At 40.5% G+C, this 13953-nt stretch overlaps 1 protein-coding gene and 1 pseudogene across 2 annotated transcripts in view; both read right to left on the reverse strand.

The window, feature by feature from the left end:
* The window catches only part of Tmem232 (transmembrane protein 232), a 280176-nt gene that overhangs the window by 97591 nt on the left and 168632 nt on the right, over positions 1–13953 (reverse strand). The window lies entirely within an intron of this gene.
* Positions 6086–7456, reverse strand: LOC102928550 (ribosome biogenesis protein WDR12 pseudogene; annotated as a pseudogene).

Below are 13953 nucleotides of genomic sequence, written 5' to 3' on the forward strand. Positions count from 1 at the left end.
TCCTTGTAAATCTTGTTGAGCTTTCAAAGGGGGAAACTAATGCTGGGGCAGAAATGGGCCGAGCTGAAGCATTTACAACATTAACAAATCTAACTGTATCAGTCAGGGTTCTGCCCGGAGGGAGAAGAAAGCAAGGCTCTTGAGACGGTTAGGGAGGCTCACAAGACATGCAGTAAGCAAGAGGGAAATGCAGGGGAGATGCCGAATCTCTTGTTCTAATCCAAAGGACTAAGACCTACCATTTAAATCCCAGTCTGTAACTGTGAGGGGGGCTGTCAAAGTTCCAAGATAGGTGTATATTTCAAGTTCAGTTTGAATCAAGAAGCCTGACGGAACTGCTGTCCAAGTTCAAACAGTTGGGAAGCAGGATGTTCCTACTACACCAAGGCCAGTCTTTGTCCTAGGCAAGCCTTGAAATCACTGGGTTTGGACCTCGCACACAAGGAAGGCAATCCCTTCACCTCAGCTTCTCAATTAGAACTTTTACATCACCCAACAGCATTGCCACAGACACTTGAATAAAGAGAGTTTGATGAAATAGCCAGACATCAGTGGCTCAAACGAGACGATACATCAAACCAGCCATCTCATTGCCACATAATTATGATTACTTATTTATTTTTATTCAGATATGCCAAAGACTTTACTCAAAAGATTAACAAACATCATGTTAGTTCTTTTTCATGTATCCCATTGCTTTCTCTGAACACTCACTTCAAGCCTTAGAATGTTACTATAATTCTATAAAATTAAGAGAGTTTTCCCCAAATGAGACTGAGAAAAATCTTAGGTTCTGATTCCATGTCTACTTTCCTGCTTCTTATCTTAGCAAATTCAGTTAATGTTACAAAATTCTACTCCCCTTGAATACAAGAGGAACACTGGCCCAGCAACTCCTGGCGATGGCCTCTGAAACTGGAGACAGTTTTCTACGGCCCTGGCTGTTTGGATTCCTCATAAGTAGAGATGAGCTACCAGCTCTCAGTACAAGAGGAAGTCTTTTGTGGTGAATGTGGTGGTTAGCATGGCAGAAGAACCAGGCAAGTGTGACCAACCTAAACTGTTTAGTGGCCCAATGGAAAAGAAGAGTAGGTTTGTAATATCCATGATGTCCTCCAATAGGCACAGTCACATTCACATTTATGCAGAACTGTATCAATTCTGTCTTGTTTGGTTAGTTGATTGGTTTGGGGTTTTTTTTTTTTGTACCAATTCTTTTTAATCTAGTTTGGGCTTAGGGGAGGAAATATGAGAGGTGAAGGGAACTGAATAATTTAACAGTTCTTCCTGCCAGGATATCTAAACCAGACATAAGCATCTAATTCCTTCCAATTCTTTATGATTAATACATAGAAGGTTTATTGTTTTGAGCTAGTTTCACTATCACTGAATCCTTAATGCTTGCTGCTTTCAAGGCTATAATAGTTACAGCACCCCTCTGTGGTCCCAGTCACACAAGACCACTTCCTATCACATACTACAGATAAAAGCAAATATTAAATTGAATAATTTTCCTACCAACCTTGTATTATAGTTGCTAACTTTTAATACTTGTATGCGTATGCATTTGTATATATTTTATAATAAGTTACCCCAGGTTATTTTTTGCTTTTCTTTTTTTTTGTATGTGTGTAAACATGTATATGGTATACCTGCTTATATACATTTTGATGAAGGCATGCATGCACATAAAGATGCATGCATGTGAAAACCTGAGGTCGTTGCCAAGAATCTTCCTCAATGATTTTTTTCTATATAACTGTCTCTCAATCAAACCCAGCGCTCCTGAATATGGCTAGTAACACTACCCAGCTTGTTCTGGGGAAGCAACTGTCTCTGTCTTCCAAGACTGGAATTACAGACGGCCACCAATGCTCACCTAACATTTAAGCTTCTACATACAATGGCTAAGTCAACTTCTCAGCAATGCCATTTTATTGTTAAGTATAAAAATTTTTAAATAAAATTATATTTGAGTTTAGGGAGATAGTTCATAGTAGAAATGCACTAATACATTTAAGGTTAATTTTATCACTTATCAGCTAATTTCCTAATAAAATATAAATGTGTGTCCACTGCATAAGCAGTGTTACAGGTAGTTGTCACACTTTCATTTGAAAATATGACAATTATCCCACTGTAGCTATTAATGAAGATAGCCAGATAAGATCACTCAAGTCAGGAATCCGAATCTACGTTGATTAAATTAGCTGCCCCTCTTTTCCAATTCTCGTTCATCAGGTAATAACATGCAGCCACAATTAAAGGTGAGGGTTGTTGTATTTCACTGACAGTGAATCTGCTCAGCCACTGAACATGGGGACACTGAGCAAATTCCATTTCTGGTGATTGGAAGCCCTCTTGAGTCAGGTGAACTACAAGAATCTTAAACTATGGGAATGAAAAAGAATAAAATGCCTTGATCACTCTGTGTTCTTCCATTTATATAACTATATTCTTTCCTAAAATATAATGTTCTGTCTTTACATTCTTTTCAAAAAGTAATTGTACTTTTTCTATCATATCTTCCAGCCAAATGACCATCATCTTGGGCTTATTGATTTATCATCCTTCTGAACATATCATTCCAAGTAGTAAAACTGAACAGAGCCATTGTTACTGATTTCTGGGAGAGGACTGGATAAATTTATAGTAAGTCTATCTTGGCTTAGGTGTAATATTAACAGATTCCTAGTAAGCAGAACTTAAGAGGTTTTCACTGTTTTTACATTGGGCTGATCAATAGACAGTCCATAAAACTGAACAAGAGAAGTAAAAGGAAGCTTCAGAATTCATTCATGTGACTTTTTTTTTCCTGCATGTACTTGTAATCACCACCACCCTTCAGAGTCTTGGCTGAATTTGTGTTGACTGCTTGGCCAGCTGTGTTTAGAGTTCTGCATGACTGCAAGTGTGCTATGAAGACTGGAAACAGCAAAGATGGAGATTTTGGAAGTACTTCTAAAAGCAAATGGAGGGCTTTGCTAATAGATTTGGGAAACCCAGTTATTCAGCTGTTTCTGCTGCTTCTGCCCTTTCCAAGCCAAAACAAGGAAGGTCTTAAGCCTATGTAAAACAACTCACACTCAGCCAGAGTGTCTCAGGAGGCCACCTCACAGAATGCCAGTACAAAAAGTACGGAAGTAGGGTCTTGAGTTCTCAGAGAGAGGTCAGTTGTCCCACCAAGATCAATGGAGCATGTGACTTCACAGACTCAGCAATCTTGGTTCTCCAAGCCAAACAGAACTCTATTGTGGAAGTTGAGTGCAACTTGGGCCCCATCGTTTCAGTTCCTTTCCTCCTGGATTTTATAGAAGGTGAAGGTAGAAGGTGAACATTAATAGAATGAGACCAAAAGGCATTCTGTGAGGGAATAGCAGATCTATTTCCTAAATGCATGGCCTTTAGTAAGAAGTTCTTAACAGGTCCCCGCTGGCTGCATCCCAAGCTATTTCTAGGCCAGAAAGAAAAGACGCTAGAATAATCACCATGCGGCTGTTCCCTTGTGGTTCACTTAGCACTATCTCTCCATCCTAATGACGGTACGATAGTAGGTGGGTGATTTGTCACCCAGTTATGCTTTGAATGCTTACAATTGTGTCTGGCAACACTGGATTGCTTACATCAATAGTTTAAGAAAATTTCAATGCTTGAGGTAAGCTTTTTTTTCCTTTGAATACTTTTACATTAAAAAAAAAACAGAAAGAAAAACACTTGACATTAATTCTGACTCAACAAGACTCAGGTTAGCGAACTACTGTGGGTTGCCAAGAACTTCGTGACATATCACTTCAGAAATGATGGATGCTCAGCAATTACTGATCTCATACTGCACTGACAGTTCTGGCACTGAGAGTGGAAGCTGTTCAGAATGATAAATGGATCTGACAATTTATTAAAGATCAAAGGCACGATTAGCATTGGGTACAGATGCAACCATTTAGAAAGGATGTAGGAGAAGGAAAACAAAAACAAAGACAATTTAAAATGTAGAAATGTAAACTTAGAAATAAAAGGCATATCTGTAGTACCCATTAAATTTTTAAATGCAGAAATTGTAAAAAATTTAGCAGCAGTGTACCTTGGAGGTAAGGAAGGCATGTGTGAAACACAATTCTAATACCTTCATGACTTCATCTACCCATCTGACCAAGTCTCTCCTTTCTTCTCTTCTGGTCATTGGCATATGCTACCATGTAATAAGGCCTCTGGTTTGACTACAGTCCTTGCCATGATCTGGTTAATTTCAGTGCCCAGTTTCCCTCTCTCAAATGAAAATGGAAGACATGAATTACTAGAACTAAAAAAGCTATGGGACAGAGGCAATTCCCCCAACTATATGGCTCTGTGGCATTTCTGCTAAAATAATTAGAAGAGACACACTGATATTCTTAATGGCACATATAATTAACAAATGTTACATGCATACACTATGGAATACTATTAAACTGAAAAGAAAAATGAAGTCATGCCAGGGGTGGTGGAACATGCCTTTAATCCCAGCACTCAAGAGGCAGAGGTAGGTGGATCTCTATGAGTTCATGAACATCCTGGTCTACAAAGTTAGTTTAAGCACAGCCAGGGTTACATAGTGAGATATTGTATCAAATAAAAAGAAAGAAAGGAAAGAAGGAAGGGAGGGAGGGAGGGAGGGAGGGAGGGAGGGAGGGAGGGAGGGAGGGAGGGAGAGAGAAAGGGAGAGAGAGACCAAGGGAGGAAGGAAGGAAGGAAGGAAGGAAGGAAGGAAGGAAGGAAGGAAGGAAGGAAGGAAGGAAGGAAGGAAGGAAGGAAGAAAGAAAGAAAGAAAGAAAGAAAGAAAGAAAGAAAGAAAGAAAGAAAGAAAGAAAGGAAAGAAAGAAAGGAGCCTTGCAGATAAATGGATGGAACTAGAAAAGATCATATTGAATGAAGTAACCCCCACCCAGAAAGACAAATGTCACAATTCTGTCTCATCTGAGAGTCCTAGCTCCAAGCTTTGTATGTGAGAACACAGTCTGTACTAACTACAGAAACCAGCAAAGAGAAAGGGATCATCGAGGGCGGGAGAACAAGAGAGACAGGAATAACAGCACACAAGAGAGCCGAAGGGGGAAATGAGGAAAACGGGGGCTCTGGTTAGGAAATAAATACAGACTAAGAAGAGAGGAGGGTAAAATATCAGTAAAGATATCTGAAAAGGTCAAGAGAAATCATACTATTAACTATCTGCCTGAAAATGCCAAAAAATATGCATAGGTTTGTGTATAAATACACATATATACATTAAATGAAAAGTTCCCTTCTGGGCTGACTATGCTCTCCCCAAGACCCAAGGACAATCTAACAAGTCCCAACACTAGGTATGAAATCCCTCTTCTGAGTTGTAAGTCAGGGCTGTACAAGAGACTCCCAATATATTATAGGATGCTGCTGCTGCCCTTGGATGCCCCCAGAGTGGAAAGTCCCTGTTGCTGAAGACATCATGATGCACTTCAGACACAAGCCCCAGAGGCTCCTATGGTGGTTGGAACAGGGATGGCCCCCATGGGTTCGTATATTTGAATACTCGGTCATTGGGTCTACTTGAGAGGGATTAGGAGGTGTGACCTTGTTGGAGTGAGTATGACCTTGTTGGTGGAGGTATGTCACTAGGGGGTGGGCTTTGGGGTCGAGCCAGACCCAGTGTGGTAGTTTGAACGTAACTGGGCTCCCCTATAAGCTCATAGAAGTGGCACTATTGGGAGGTGTGGCCTTGTTGAAGGAAGTGTGTCACTGTGAGGGCAGGCTTTGAGGTCTCTTTTGCTTAAGCTTCACTCAGTGTCACAGTCCATTTATTGTTGCCTTCTGATCAAGATGCAGCCAGCACCATGTCTGCCTGTGTGCTGCCATGCTCCCCACCATGATAATAGACTAAATCGCTGAAACTGTACGCCATCCCCTCAATTAAATGTTTTCCTTTGTAAGAGCTGCCATGGTCAAGGTGTCTCTTCACAACAATAGAAACCCTAAGACACCCAGTCTCTCTCTCTCTCTCTCTCTCTCTCTCTCTCTCTCTCTCTCTCTCTCTCTCTCTCTCTCTCTCTCTCTCTCTCTCTCTCTCCTGCTCCCTACCAATCTGGATGTAGAACTGCCAGCTCCTTCTCCAGCACCATGTCTACCTGTCAGCCACCATGCTTTCTGCCATACTGATAATGGATGGACTAAATCCCCGAAACTGTAAGCCAACCCTAATTAAATGTTTTCCTTTATAAAGGTTTCCATGGTCATGATGTCCTCTTCACAACCCTACAACTTCTTGTATCCCACAGCTTGACAATGTTATCTAAAGAGCCTGAAATCAGCTGCTTTTTGTGGGTAGGAGACCCCTTCACTGATGTGACCCAGCCTGCGTATGAGGTGAGGGATAACGACCCAAAGAACGTTCTTTAACTCAGGGATCCCACAGTCTGATACGCCTATCTGTGCTTCCAGGTACCAAACTTTACAAAGGGAGTACAATTAAACACTTTATTTCCTATCAAAGTTGACTTAAGACCACCAGACTCAACATCCCACACTCTGTATGACCACAAGGTGCACTGCAGATTTCTTCAGCTTCTGACCAAAGTGCTGAGAGGGTCACCAAGGGAGTCCTTGTTAGCCCCAACTGCTCTGTCCTCTGTTTCTTTCTTGGTCCATTTGTGGACTCTTCCTTTTCATCTTCTTCATCTGTAGTGAGTGTGGACCAGACCTTTGGCATCTTATCCCAAGAGCCATTGCAAAACTTAGCTCCTGAGCTAGGGATGGCTGTAGAATCAACACTCCCAGCATGACTTCTACAGCAGTGTGGGGCTTGCCCTTTGTTCCTCACTACATCCCATTCTACAAGAGAACAGCCTGATCCACTGAGGCACTCAGTAGTAAGCAGGACAGCCCGTTTCCACCCAAGTCACATCTTCCACAACATTCATATGTCCTACAATTGTCATTATTGACTTTCCTTCCAAGGACCAGACCTGAAAGGTCTTGTCGTAAGAACCAAACAGGGTCTATTCTTCTGCCCCTTGAGTTGAGCTGATCCAGGCATCATGGAACATGAATTGCTCTGGCTGGAGTGCAATCCATTTTTCCATGGATTCCAGTTCAACAACCTCTTTTGATGAGATGCTTTCCAATTCCATGTGTTTGACCAAGGGCATTTGAAGAAACTGGCCCTTGATAAGGAAATTGAAGCTGAGATGTGTATGGAGCTCAAGTTTGGTCTCCAGCAATTTACTGATGACGTTATTAAGGTCAGCAACTTCAGAGAAGGTAGGGATTGAGAAAGGAACATCACCTACTGTGTATTTCTTGTTCCAGTGTAGAAACATGCCTGGAGTTGTGCCATGGTGGAAAGTACTCAAGAGTCTTCCCCATAAAAACGTATGAGTTGACACTCAAGTAGCTCTAGATTAGACAAGCATGAGGCTAGTGCAATGGAAGCTGGGCTTCTGCTCTCTTCCTCAGACCACACCACGAGGTTCCTTTCCACAGGTGCCAAGCCCACGCACATCAACTACCTCTGACTGCAAAGCAGAAATACAGAGCTTAGATTTGGTTTTTATCATGGAATGTCTTATTGTCTAGAAAGTTTTGCTGGTTATAGTAATCTGGGCTGGCATCTGTGGTCTCGCAGAGTTTATAGAGCATCTGTCCAGGACCTTCTGGCTTTTATAGTCTCCATTGAGAAATCAGGTGCTATTCTAATAGGTCTGCCCTTATATGTTGTGTGTATATGTGTGTATATATATGTATATACATATGTATTATTTCTTTGTTCTATGCATTTTGTGTTTTTATTATTATGTGTTGAGGAGACTTTCTTTAATGACCCAGTCTCTTTGGTATGCTGAATGCTTCTTGTACCTTGATAGGCATCTCCTTCTTTGAGTTAGGGAAATTTTCTTCTATGATTTTGTTTGAAAGTCTTTTCTGTACCTTTGAACTGGGTTTTTTCTCCATCCCATTTTCCTATTATTCTTAGATTTGGTCTTTTCATGCTGTCTGAGATTTTACAAATTTTTTATGCCTGGAGTTTTTTAGATTTAACATTTTCTATGACTGAGGTATCCATTTTTTCTATCATGTCTTCAATGCCTGAATTCCCTTTTCTATCTCTTGTATTCTGTTAGTGAGGCTGGCCCTCTGTGATTCCTGTTCGAGTTCCTAAATTTTTCACTTCCAATTTCCCCCAGCTCAGGTTTTCTTCACTGATTCTATTTTTACCTTCAGATCTTGAACTGTTTCATTCATCTCCTACTATTGTTCCTTGTGTTTTCATTTATTTCTTTGAGAGATTTATTGATTTCCTCTTTAAGGACCTCTATCATATTCACAAAGTCTATTTTAAGGTCCTTTTCTTGCACTTCAGCAGCATTGCAATACTCAGGGCCTACTCACCCCTTGTGGTTGCAGTACTCACCCTTTGTGGTGGGGTTGCTGGGCTCTGGTGGAATACTATCCTAGTTGTATTTTATGCTTGTTGTCTAGGCACCTGGGTTTGGGAAAATTGTAATTCTAGTCCTATCTTTGTTGGGTGGATGTTTTATTTTGTTCCTTGGTTTCTGTCGTCCTTTCTGGTTCTTAGGGCAGTTCTTGTGTCAGCTGTGTGGTGCCTGGTAGGAGATTCTTCTGGGATCATGATAGGTGTGGCCATTGGAAATTGCAGGTAAAATGTGTTTCTAGGTATTGGGAGCTGATAAGCAGGAGTGAGTTTGGTCTAGGGTATGGGTTGAGGGTGTCACAGGAGGGAGGAAAGCAGGGTGTGCCACCAGGATCTGCTTAGTCCCCTGGGAATGGGAGCAGAGAGTAAACAGAGGCCACAGTAGGTGGTCTGCTACAGAGCTGGGGATGAGACTGGGGGATTGGATTTAGAGATATGGATAAAGAGGTCAAGATCTGTATTTAGCCTACCTACTTCCCAGGCCAGAGTGGCATGTGGGTCCCAGGGAGTGCCTCTGGGGTTGCGAGCTGGGATGAGCTATGTGAGAGGAGAGGGAAGTTTGGAAAGGAAGATCTGTGTGGTCTACTGGACATGGGGGTGGGGGAGAAAGGTGGCCTCAGCAGGTGGCCTGATGCAAAGTTGCAGATGAGACTGGGAGATGGATTTGGAGGAGCTTAGGGAGTGGTGAAGATCTGCAATTAGTCTACCTGCTTCCCTCTGAATGTTTTCATTGTGTAAACCTTTTCATTAAGGAGACATGTGGCTTCATACGTACTTGCTATTTGAATGACTCCATGATGTCCCCTGCACTCACTGAGCCGAATGTGCTGCCCAGAGGTATTGAAAGTGGAGGATTCTGTCACTGCCTGCCTGGGCAGTCGCAGACAGTTTTTTTTTTTTTTTAAATCAGTACTATGGTTTAAGGTTATCAAGGGTTTCTATGCTTTTTTCCTCCAGATTTTTATGAATTTCCATAGATTTCTCTCCCAGTCCCTTAACATCTTTCTAAGCTGTGGTTTACCATTTTATATCACCCTCCTTCTTCCAGATGCTGAAAGGTGGCATTCCTCAAAATTCCACCCTAGCCCTGCTGTCCATCCTACTCAGTGCTCTTCGCCAAGGCAGCATTCCTTCCGCCCATGCCTTCCGTCACCACCTTCGTTCCAAGCCCACACTTCTTCCTGAGCTGCAGAACTGGGAAACTCACTGCCCACTTGACACATCTACTGAGAGAATGTAAAAAACGCCACCTTCACCTTCAGCATGTTCCAAAGCAAACTTTGGTCTTCTCCCTCCGCCCCAATCACACCTCGCTGTCTCTTTGACTGGAGCCCCTTTGGACTGGTTGATTCATTCTCTCTCTCTCTCTCCCTCTCTCTCTCTCTCTCTCTCTCTCTCTCTCACACACACACACACACACACACACACACACACACACACACACACACACCTGCTACTGAATCCTACTGCTTTTTCTTTAAATATAAAAATCTTTCTGCCTTCTTCCTCTGTTGTGACCAGTGTGATGTCTACACATTGTTTACAGATTAGATTACACTAGGATATACTCGCTAATAGAATAGTTTTGTACTTACACAATCCCAGATGTTAACATAATCACTTTTCTGTTATTAACATTTTCAATTTATCCATTGAACTGTATATATTACTGGGTCTCTCTGTGACATTTAAGTATACATGTATCCATATATAAATCATGTAAACAAATACATGTCTCCTAAAACAATTACCATTTTTAGTTAAAAATTTTCAAAACTCTCCTAGCTTTTTAAAAGCATATACATATATAGTATATTAGTGTTGTGTAGAGTTACTGAATTGTTCAATAACACATCCAAACTTTCTTCTCTTCACTGTAACTTGATACTCATTAATCAAACCTTTCTTACATTTATTTCCCTTCCCTCTACTCTTCCAGGCTCTGGTAACTGCAAATCTATCTTCAATGTCTTTGTGCAGAATTCATATGTTAGTGAAGTTGTGCGTTATTTGTCTTTCCGTACCTGGCTTGTTTCATTTAGTATAACTGTCTATGGTCTCAGTTGCATTGCCATGTGTGACAAGGTTGCATCCCTTTTATTACCAAATACTATTCTGCTTCCATGTTTCACATTTTCTTTATCCATCCTTCAGCTGATAGACACTTAGGTCCTTCTCATTTTATATCTAATTGCGATAATTCTACCATAAACATGGGATACAAAGCTCCCTTCTACAAAGTAATTTCATATTAAACATACACATATACATGTATATAACCTCATAAATGTATATATCCAGTATTGTAGAATAAGCACTTTTAATTAGTTACTTCATAATTTCTCAAGAGTCCTCAAAAATAAAAATATTATCATTGCCTTATTTAAGACATGTTTATGTTTAGAAAAGTTAACTTACCCAGTATCAGCTAACTACAATACTTATTACCTCACTCCATGTCAGAAACACACTCTCCCCTCTCTCTCTCCCTCTCCTTCTCTCTCTTTCACACACACACACACACACACACACACACACACACACACACACACACACACACACAAACCCATCACTCCTCACTCAGCCACATAAAACGCATCAAGTGCTTGTGTGTCCTAAGATGAAACTGGAAATCTGGAGCATGTCTTGAAGCCCTTTACCCTGTGATGCATGAACCAACATCATCATTCTTTTATTTATTGGTTTTATTATCCTTTTCACCATTGGGACTTTCCTATTCTTTTCCTCTGCTTGACATAGTCACTGCATCCTGAGACTCCTCCTCACCGATCCACTGAATGCTTTCATATGCCTTCATAAACATACCCCTTCCCTCTGGAACATATGGTGGTACCATGAACTCTTTTTCATCACACTCATTATTACAGATACTGAACATATATGTTTGGTTTTACCTGTCTGGTGTTACTCAATATCTATCTTATAAACTTGATTTTAAGTTCCCTTCAGAAAGAAATATAGATATGTTATTACATATTTTATCTGGGCCATCCAGGAAATGACAATTGAAGAAGCATGTGAAAAGAAAGCTATGTGAATGAATTCTACTGGGAAGATATGCTAGAAACACAAATGTTGATCTAAATGAGAAGCTGGCAGACATACCCCCTGGCTATCTCTTATTTTTTCTTTACTCTGCAGTACCTTACCTTCCTTTATTGTGTGGTACCTCACACAATGCCTTCATACAGAGGTATTCAATTAGTGCTTTGTGGAGGAATACGACTTCTCATGGGAGTTCTGTTTTCTGCCCACCACTTAAATCTATAGGAAGTGTCTTCTGTGGTAAATCTAGGCTAGCCAGGAGCCTCATTTATCCTGAGAGGTGACAGGTGCTTACTCAGTTCCTGCTCACATCAAATATCTGACTCTATCAACTATTTAAAAGAAGAAAAGATCAAGTTGTATAAATTGTTGGCTTCATGTTTTCTGGGAGCTCAGAAGGTACAACAATTGTAAAATTTTGATTAATGTCATATCCAAGCTTTCATTCTAACCAAGCAGGTAATAAATGCTTGTCAACCACTGTAAAAACATTTTACAATGAGCTGAACACTGCCCTTTTCTTTGACAGACCAAAGAGCATATGAAAAATGAAACACAAAACAAAACATGTAGATTTTGTTTTCTGTCTCATAATTTTGTTGTCCCACAGGCTGTCTCTTGTTAATCTGTATTTGAAATGTAAAATTTTTTCTATCTCATTGATATCATTTTAATAGCTGTGTCATATTGAAAATTCTACAACATGTCATGCCACCTTTAATGATGAGTTCAAGGGGTGATGGTTGTTTTGAAGGCAAACATCTATGGTGAAAAGTGAGAACTAAAGCTATAGCATGGTCCCATTGATGCAAAACAAGAGTTCCTGCCGAGATCAAGGCTCTACTCCAGCAACTGAAACAGGGAAGAACAGTGTCTGTAACAAAGACAGGGAGGGTCACCTTCAAGACAAGACTGTGAGTAATGTTGAGGGAGACCTGTGATAGAAATTGATAAAGGTAGCATGTTTTAATCACTGGATTTCACCTCATAGTTCTTAAATATCAACAGGATAAAATAAAGAAGTAGGACTACATCAATCTGCAAAACTACACAGCAAACAAAAAATAAAAATGAAAAGTCAACCCATGTGGTGGGAGAAAGCTGTACATATAATAAAGGATTAATACCTTACACAAAGGACTATAGAAAATAGAGGAAAGCTGGGGGCAGTAGATGTATCCTCCCCAGGGAAGAACAGACCACATTGTTTGTCCAGTGCCAAAAGGTCAGCCTTAAAAACAGGTAAATACAGGTAACATTATATGGACTCAACAGGTTATATTTAGGAAAATAAATATACATACATACAAATACATATGCATGCAGTAACAATTAATAAAAAAGAGGCCATGAATTTGAAGGAGAGTGGGAAGGGAGTTATGGGAGGCTTGGAGGAGGAAAAGGAAGAGATAAATGTTGTAACCAAATTATAACCTCAAAAATGAACAAAAAAAATAAAGGGTTAACATCCAAAATATGTAAGGAACTCATACAATCAAACAACAAAAGACTTTTTGCAAACTAAAAGTAAAATCCACAGATAACTTGATTATTGGCAAAGACGATCTAAAGACGTTTTTCTAAGAAGTCATTCCAATGGCCACCATGTGTATGGGAAGATCTTCAATATCACTAATCAAATCAATCAACTAATCAATCAACCACAATGGCCTATCACTTCAGACCTGGGAAGGTGGCTGTAAGCAATAAGTCAGAAGATAAGTGTGTGAGGTGTAGCTAAAGGAGAGCATTCATAGCCTAGAGAGATGGCTCAATGGTTAAGAACACATGCTGCTCTTACCGATACCCCAAGGTTCAGTTTTCAGCACTTTTGTTGAGTGGCTGGCTCACATGCACCTGGAGCTCCAGCTCCAGAGGATTTGGTGCCCTCTACTGGCCTCCCCCCTCAAAATAATGTGAAAAGATGAAAATAGAACTATGACCCGATTCAAGATCCCAATTACTGGAACGTTTCCAAGAAGGGGTAAATAAAACAGTATGTTGAAGAATTATTTATACTCCAAATCTCCAGGAGTTTTAGCACTTTGCATGACTAATGTAAAATAATAATTGGTTTCTTATTACTCAAATTTTTCATAGGAGATAAAGAAGTAAAAGTCCATTCTCTGAAGAACCACGCTATGCTCTTTATTTCTTTCCAGATAACAACTGTGGTCAGCAATGGTGATTGCCAAAGCCTCTACTTTCCCATAATAAATCAGCATAACCACTGCGGTTAATATTGATTGTTAATTTGGTAGGAACTGGGATTAACTAAGAGAATGCTCCTGGATGGGTCTGTAGACATTTCCAGAAAGGATTCCCTGAGAGTGGAAGAGCCTATGTCAGAGTGTATGCACCTTTCAGTGCATGACCCAGATACACAGCCATGCTTGTCTGCATTGGCTTTTGTGAGGGCATCTCTCTATCCCTTGCTGCTGCTGCTG

This window comes from Peromyscus maniculatus, chromosome 13 (genome assembly GCF_049852395.1).
Source record: "Peromyscus maniculatus bairdii isolate BWxNUB_F1_BW_parent chromosome 13, HU_Pman_BW_mat_3.1, whole genome shotgun sequence".
Taxonomy (NCBI): Eukaryota; Metazoa; Chordata; class Mammalia; order Rodentia; family Cricetidae; genus Peromyscus; species Peromyscus maniculatus.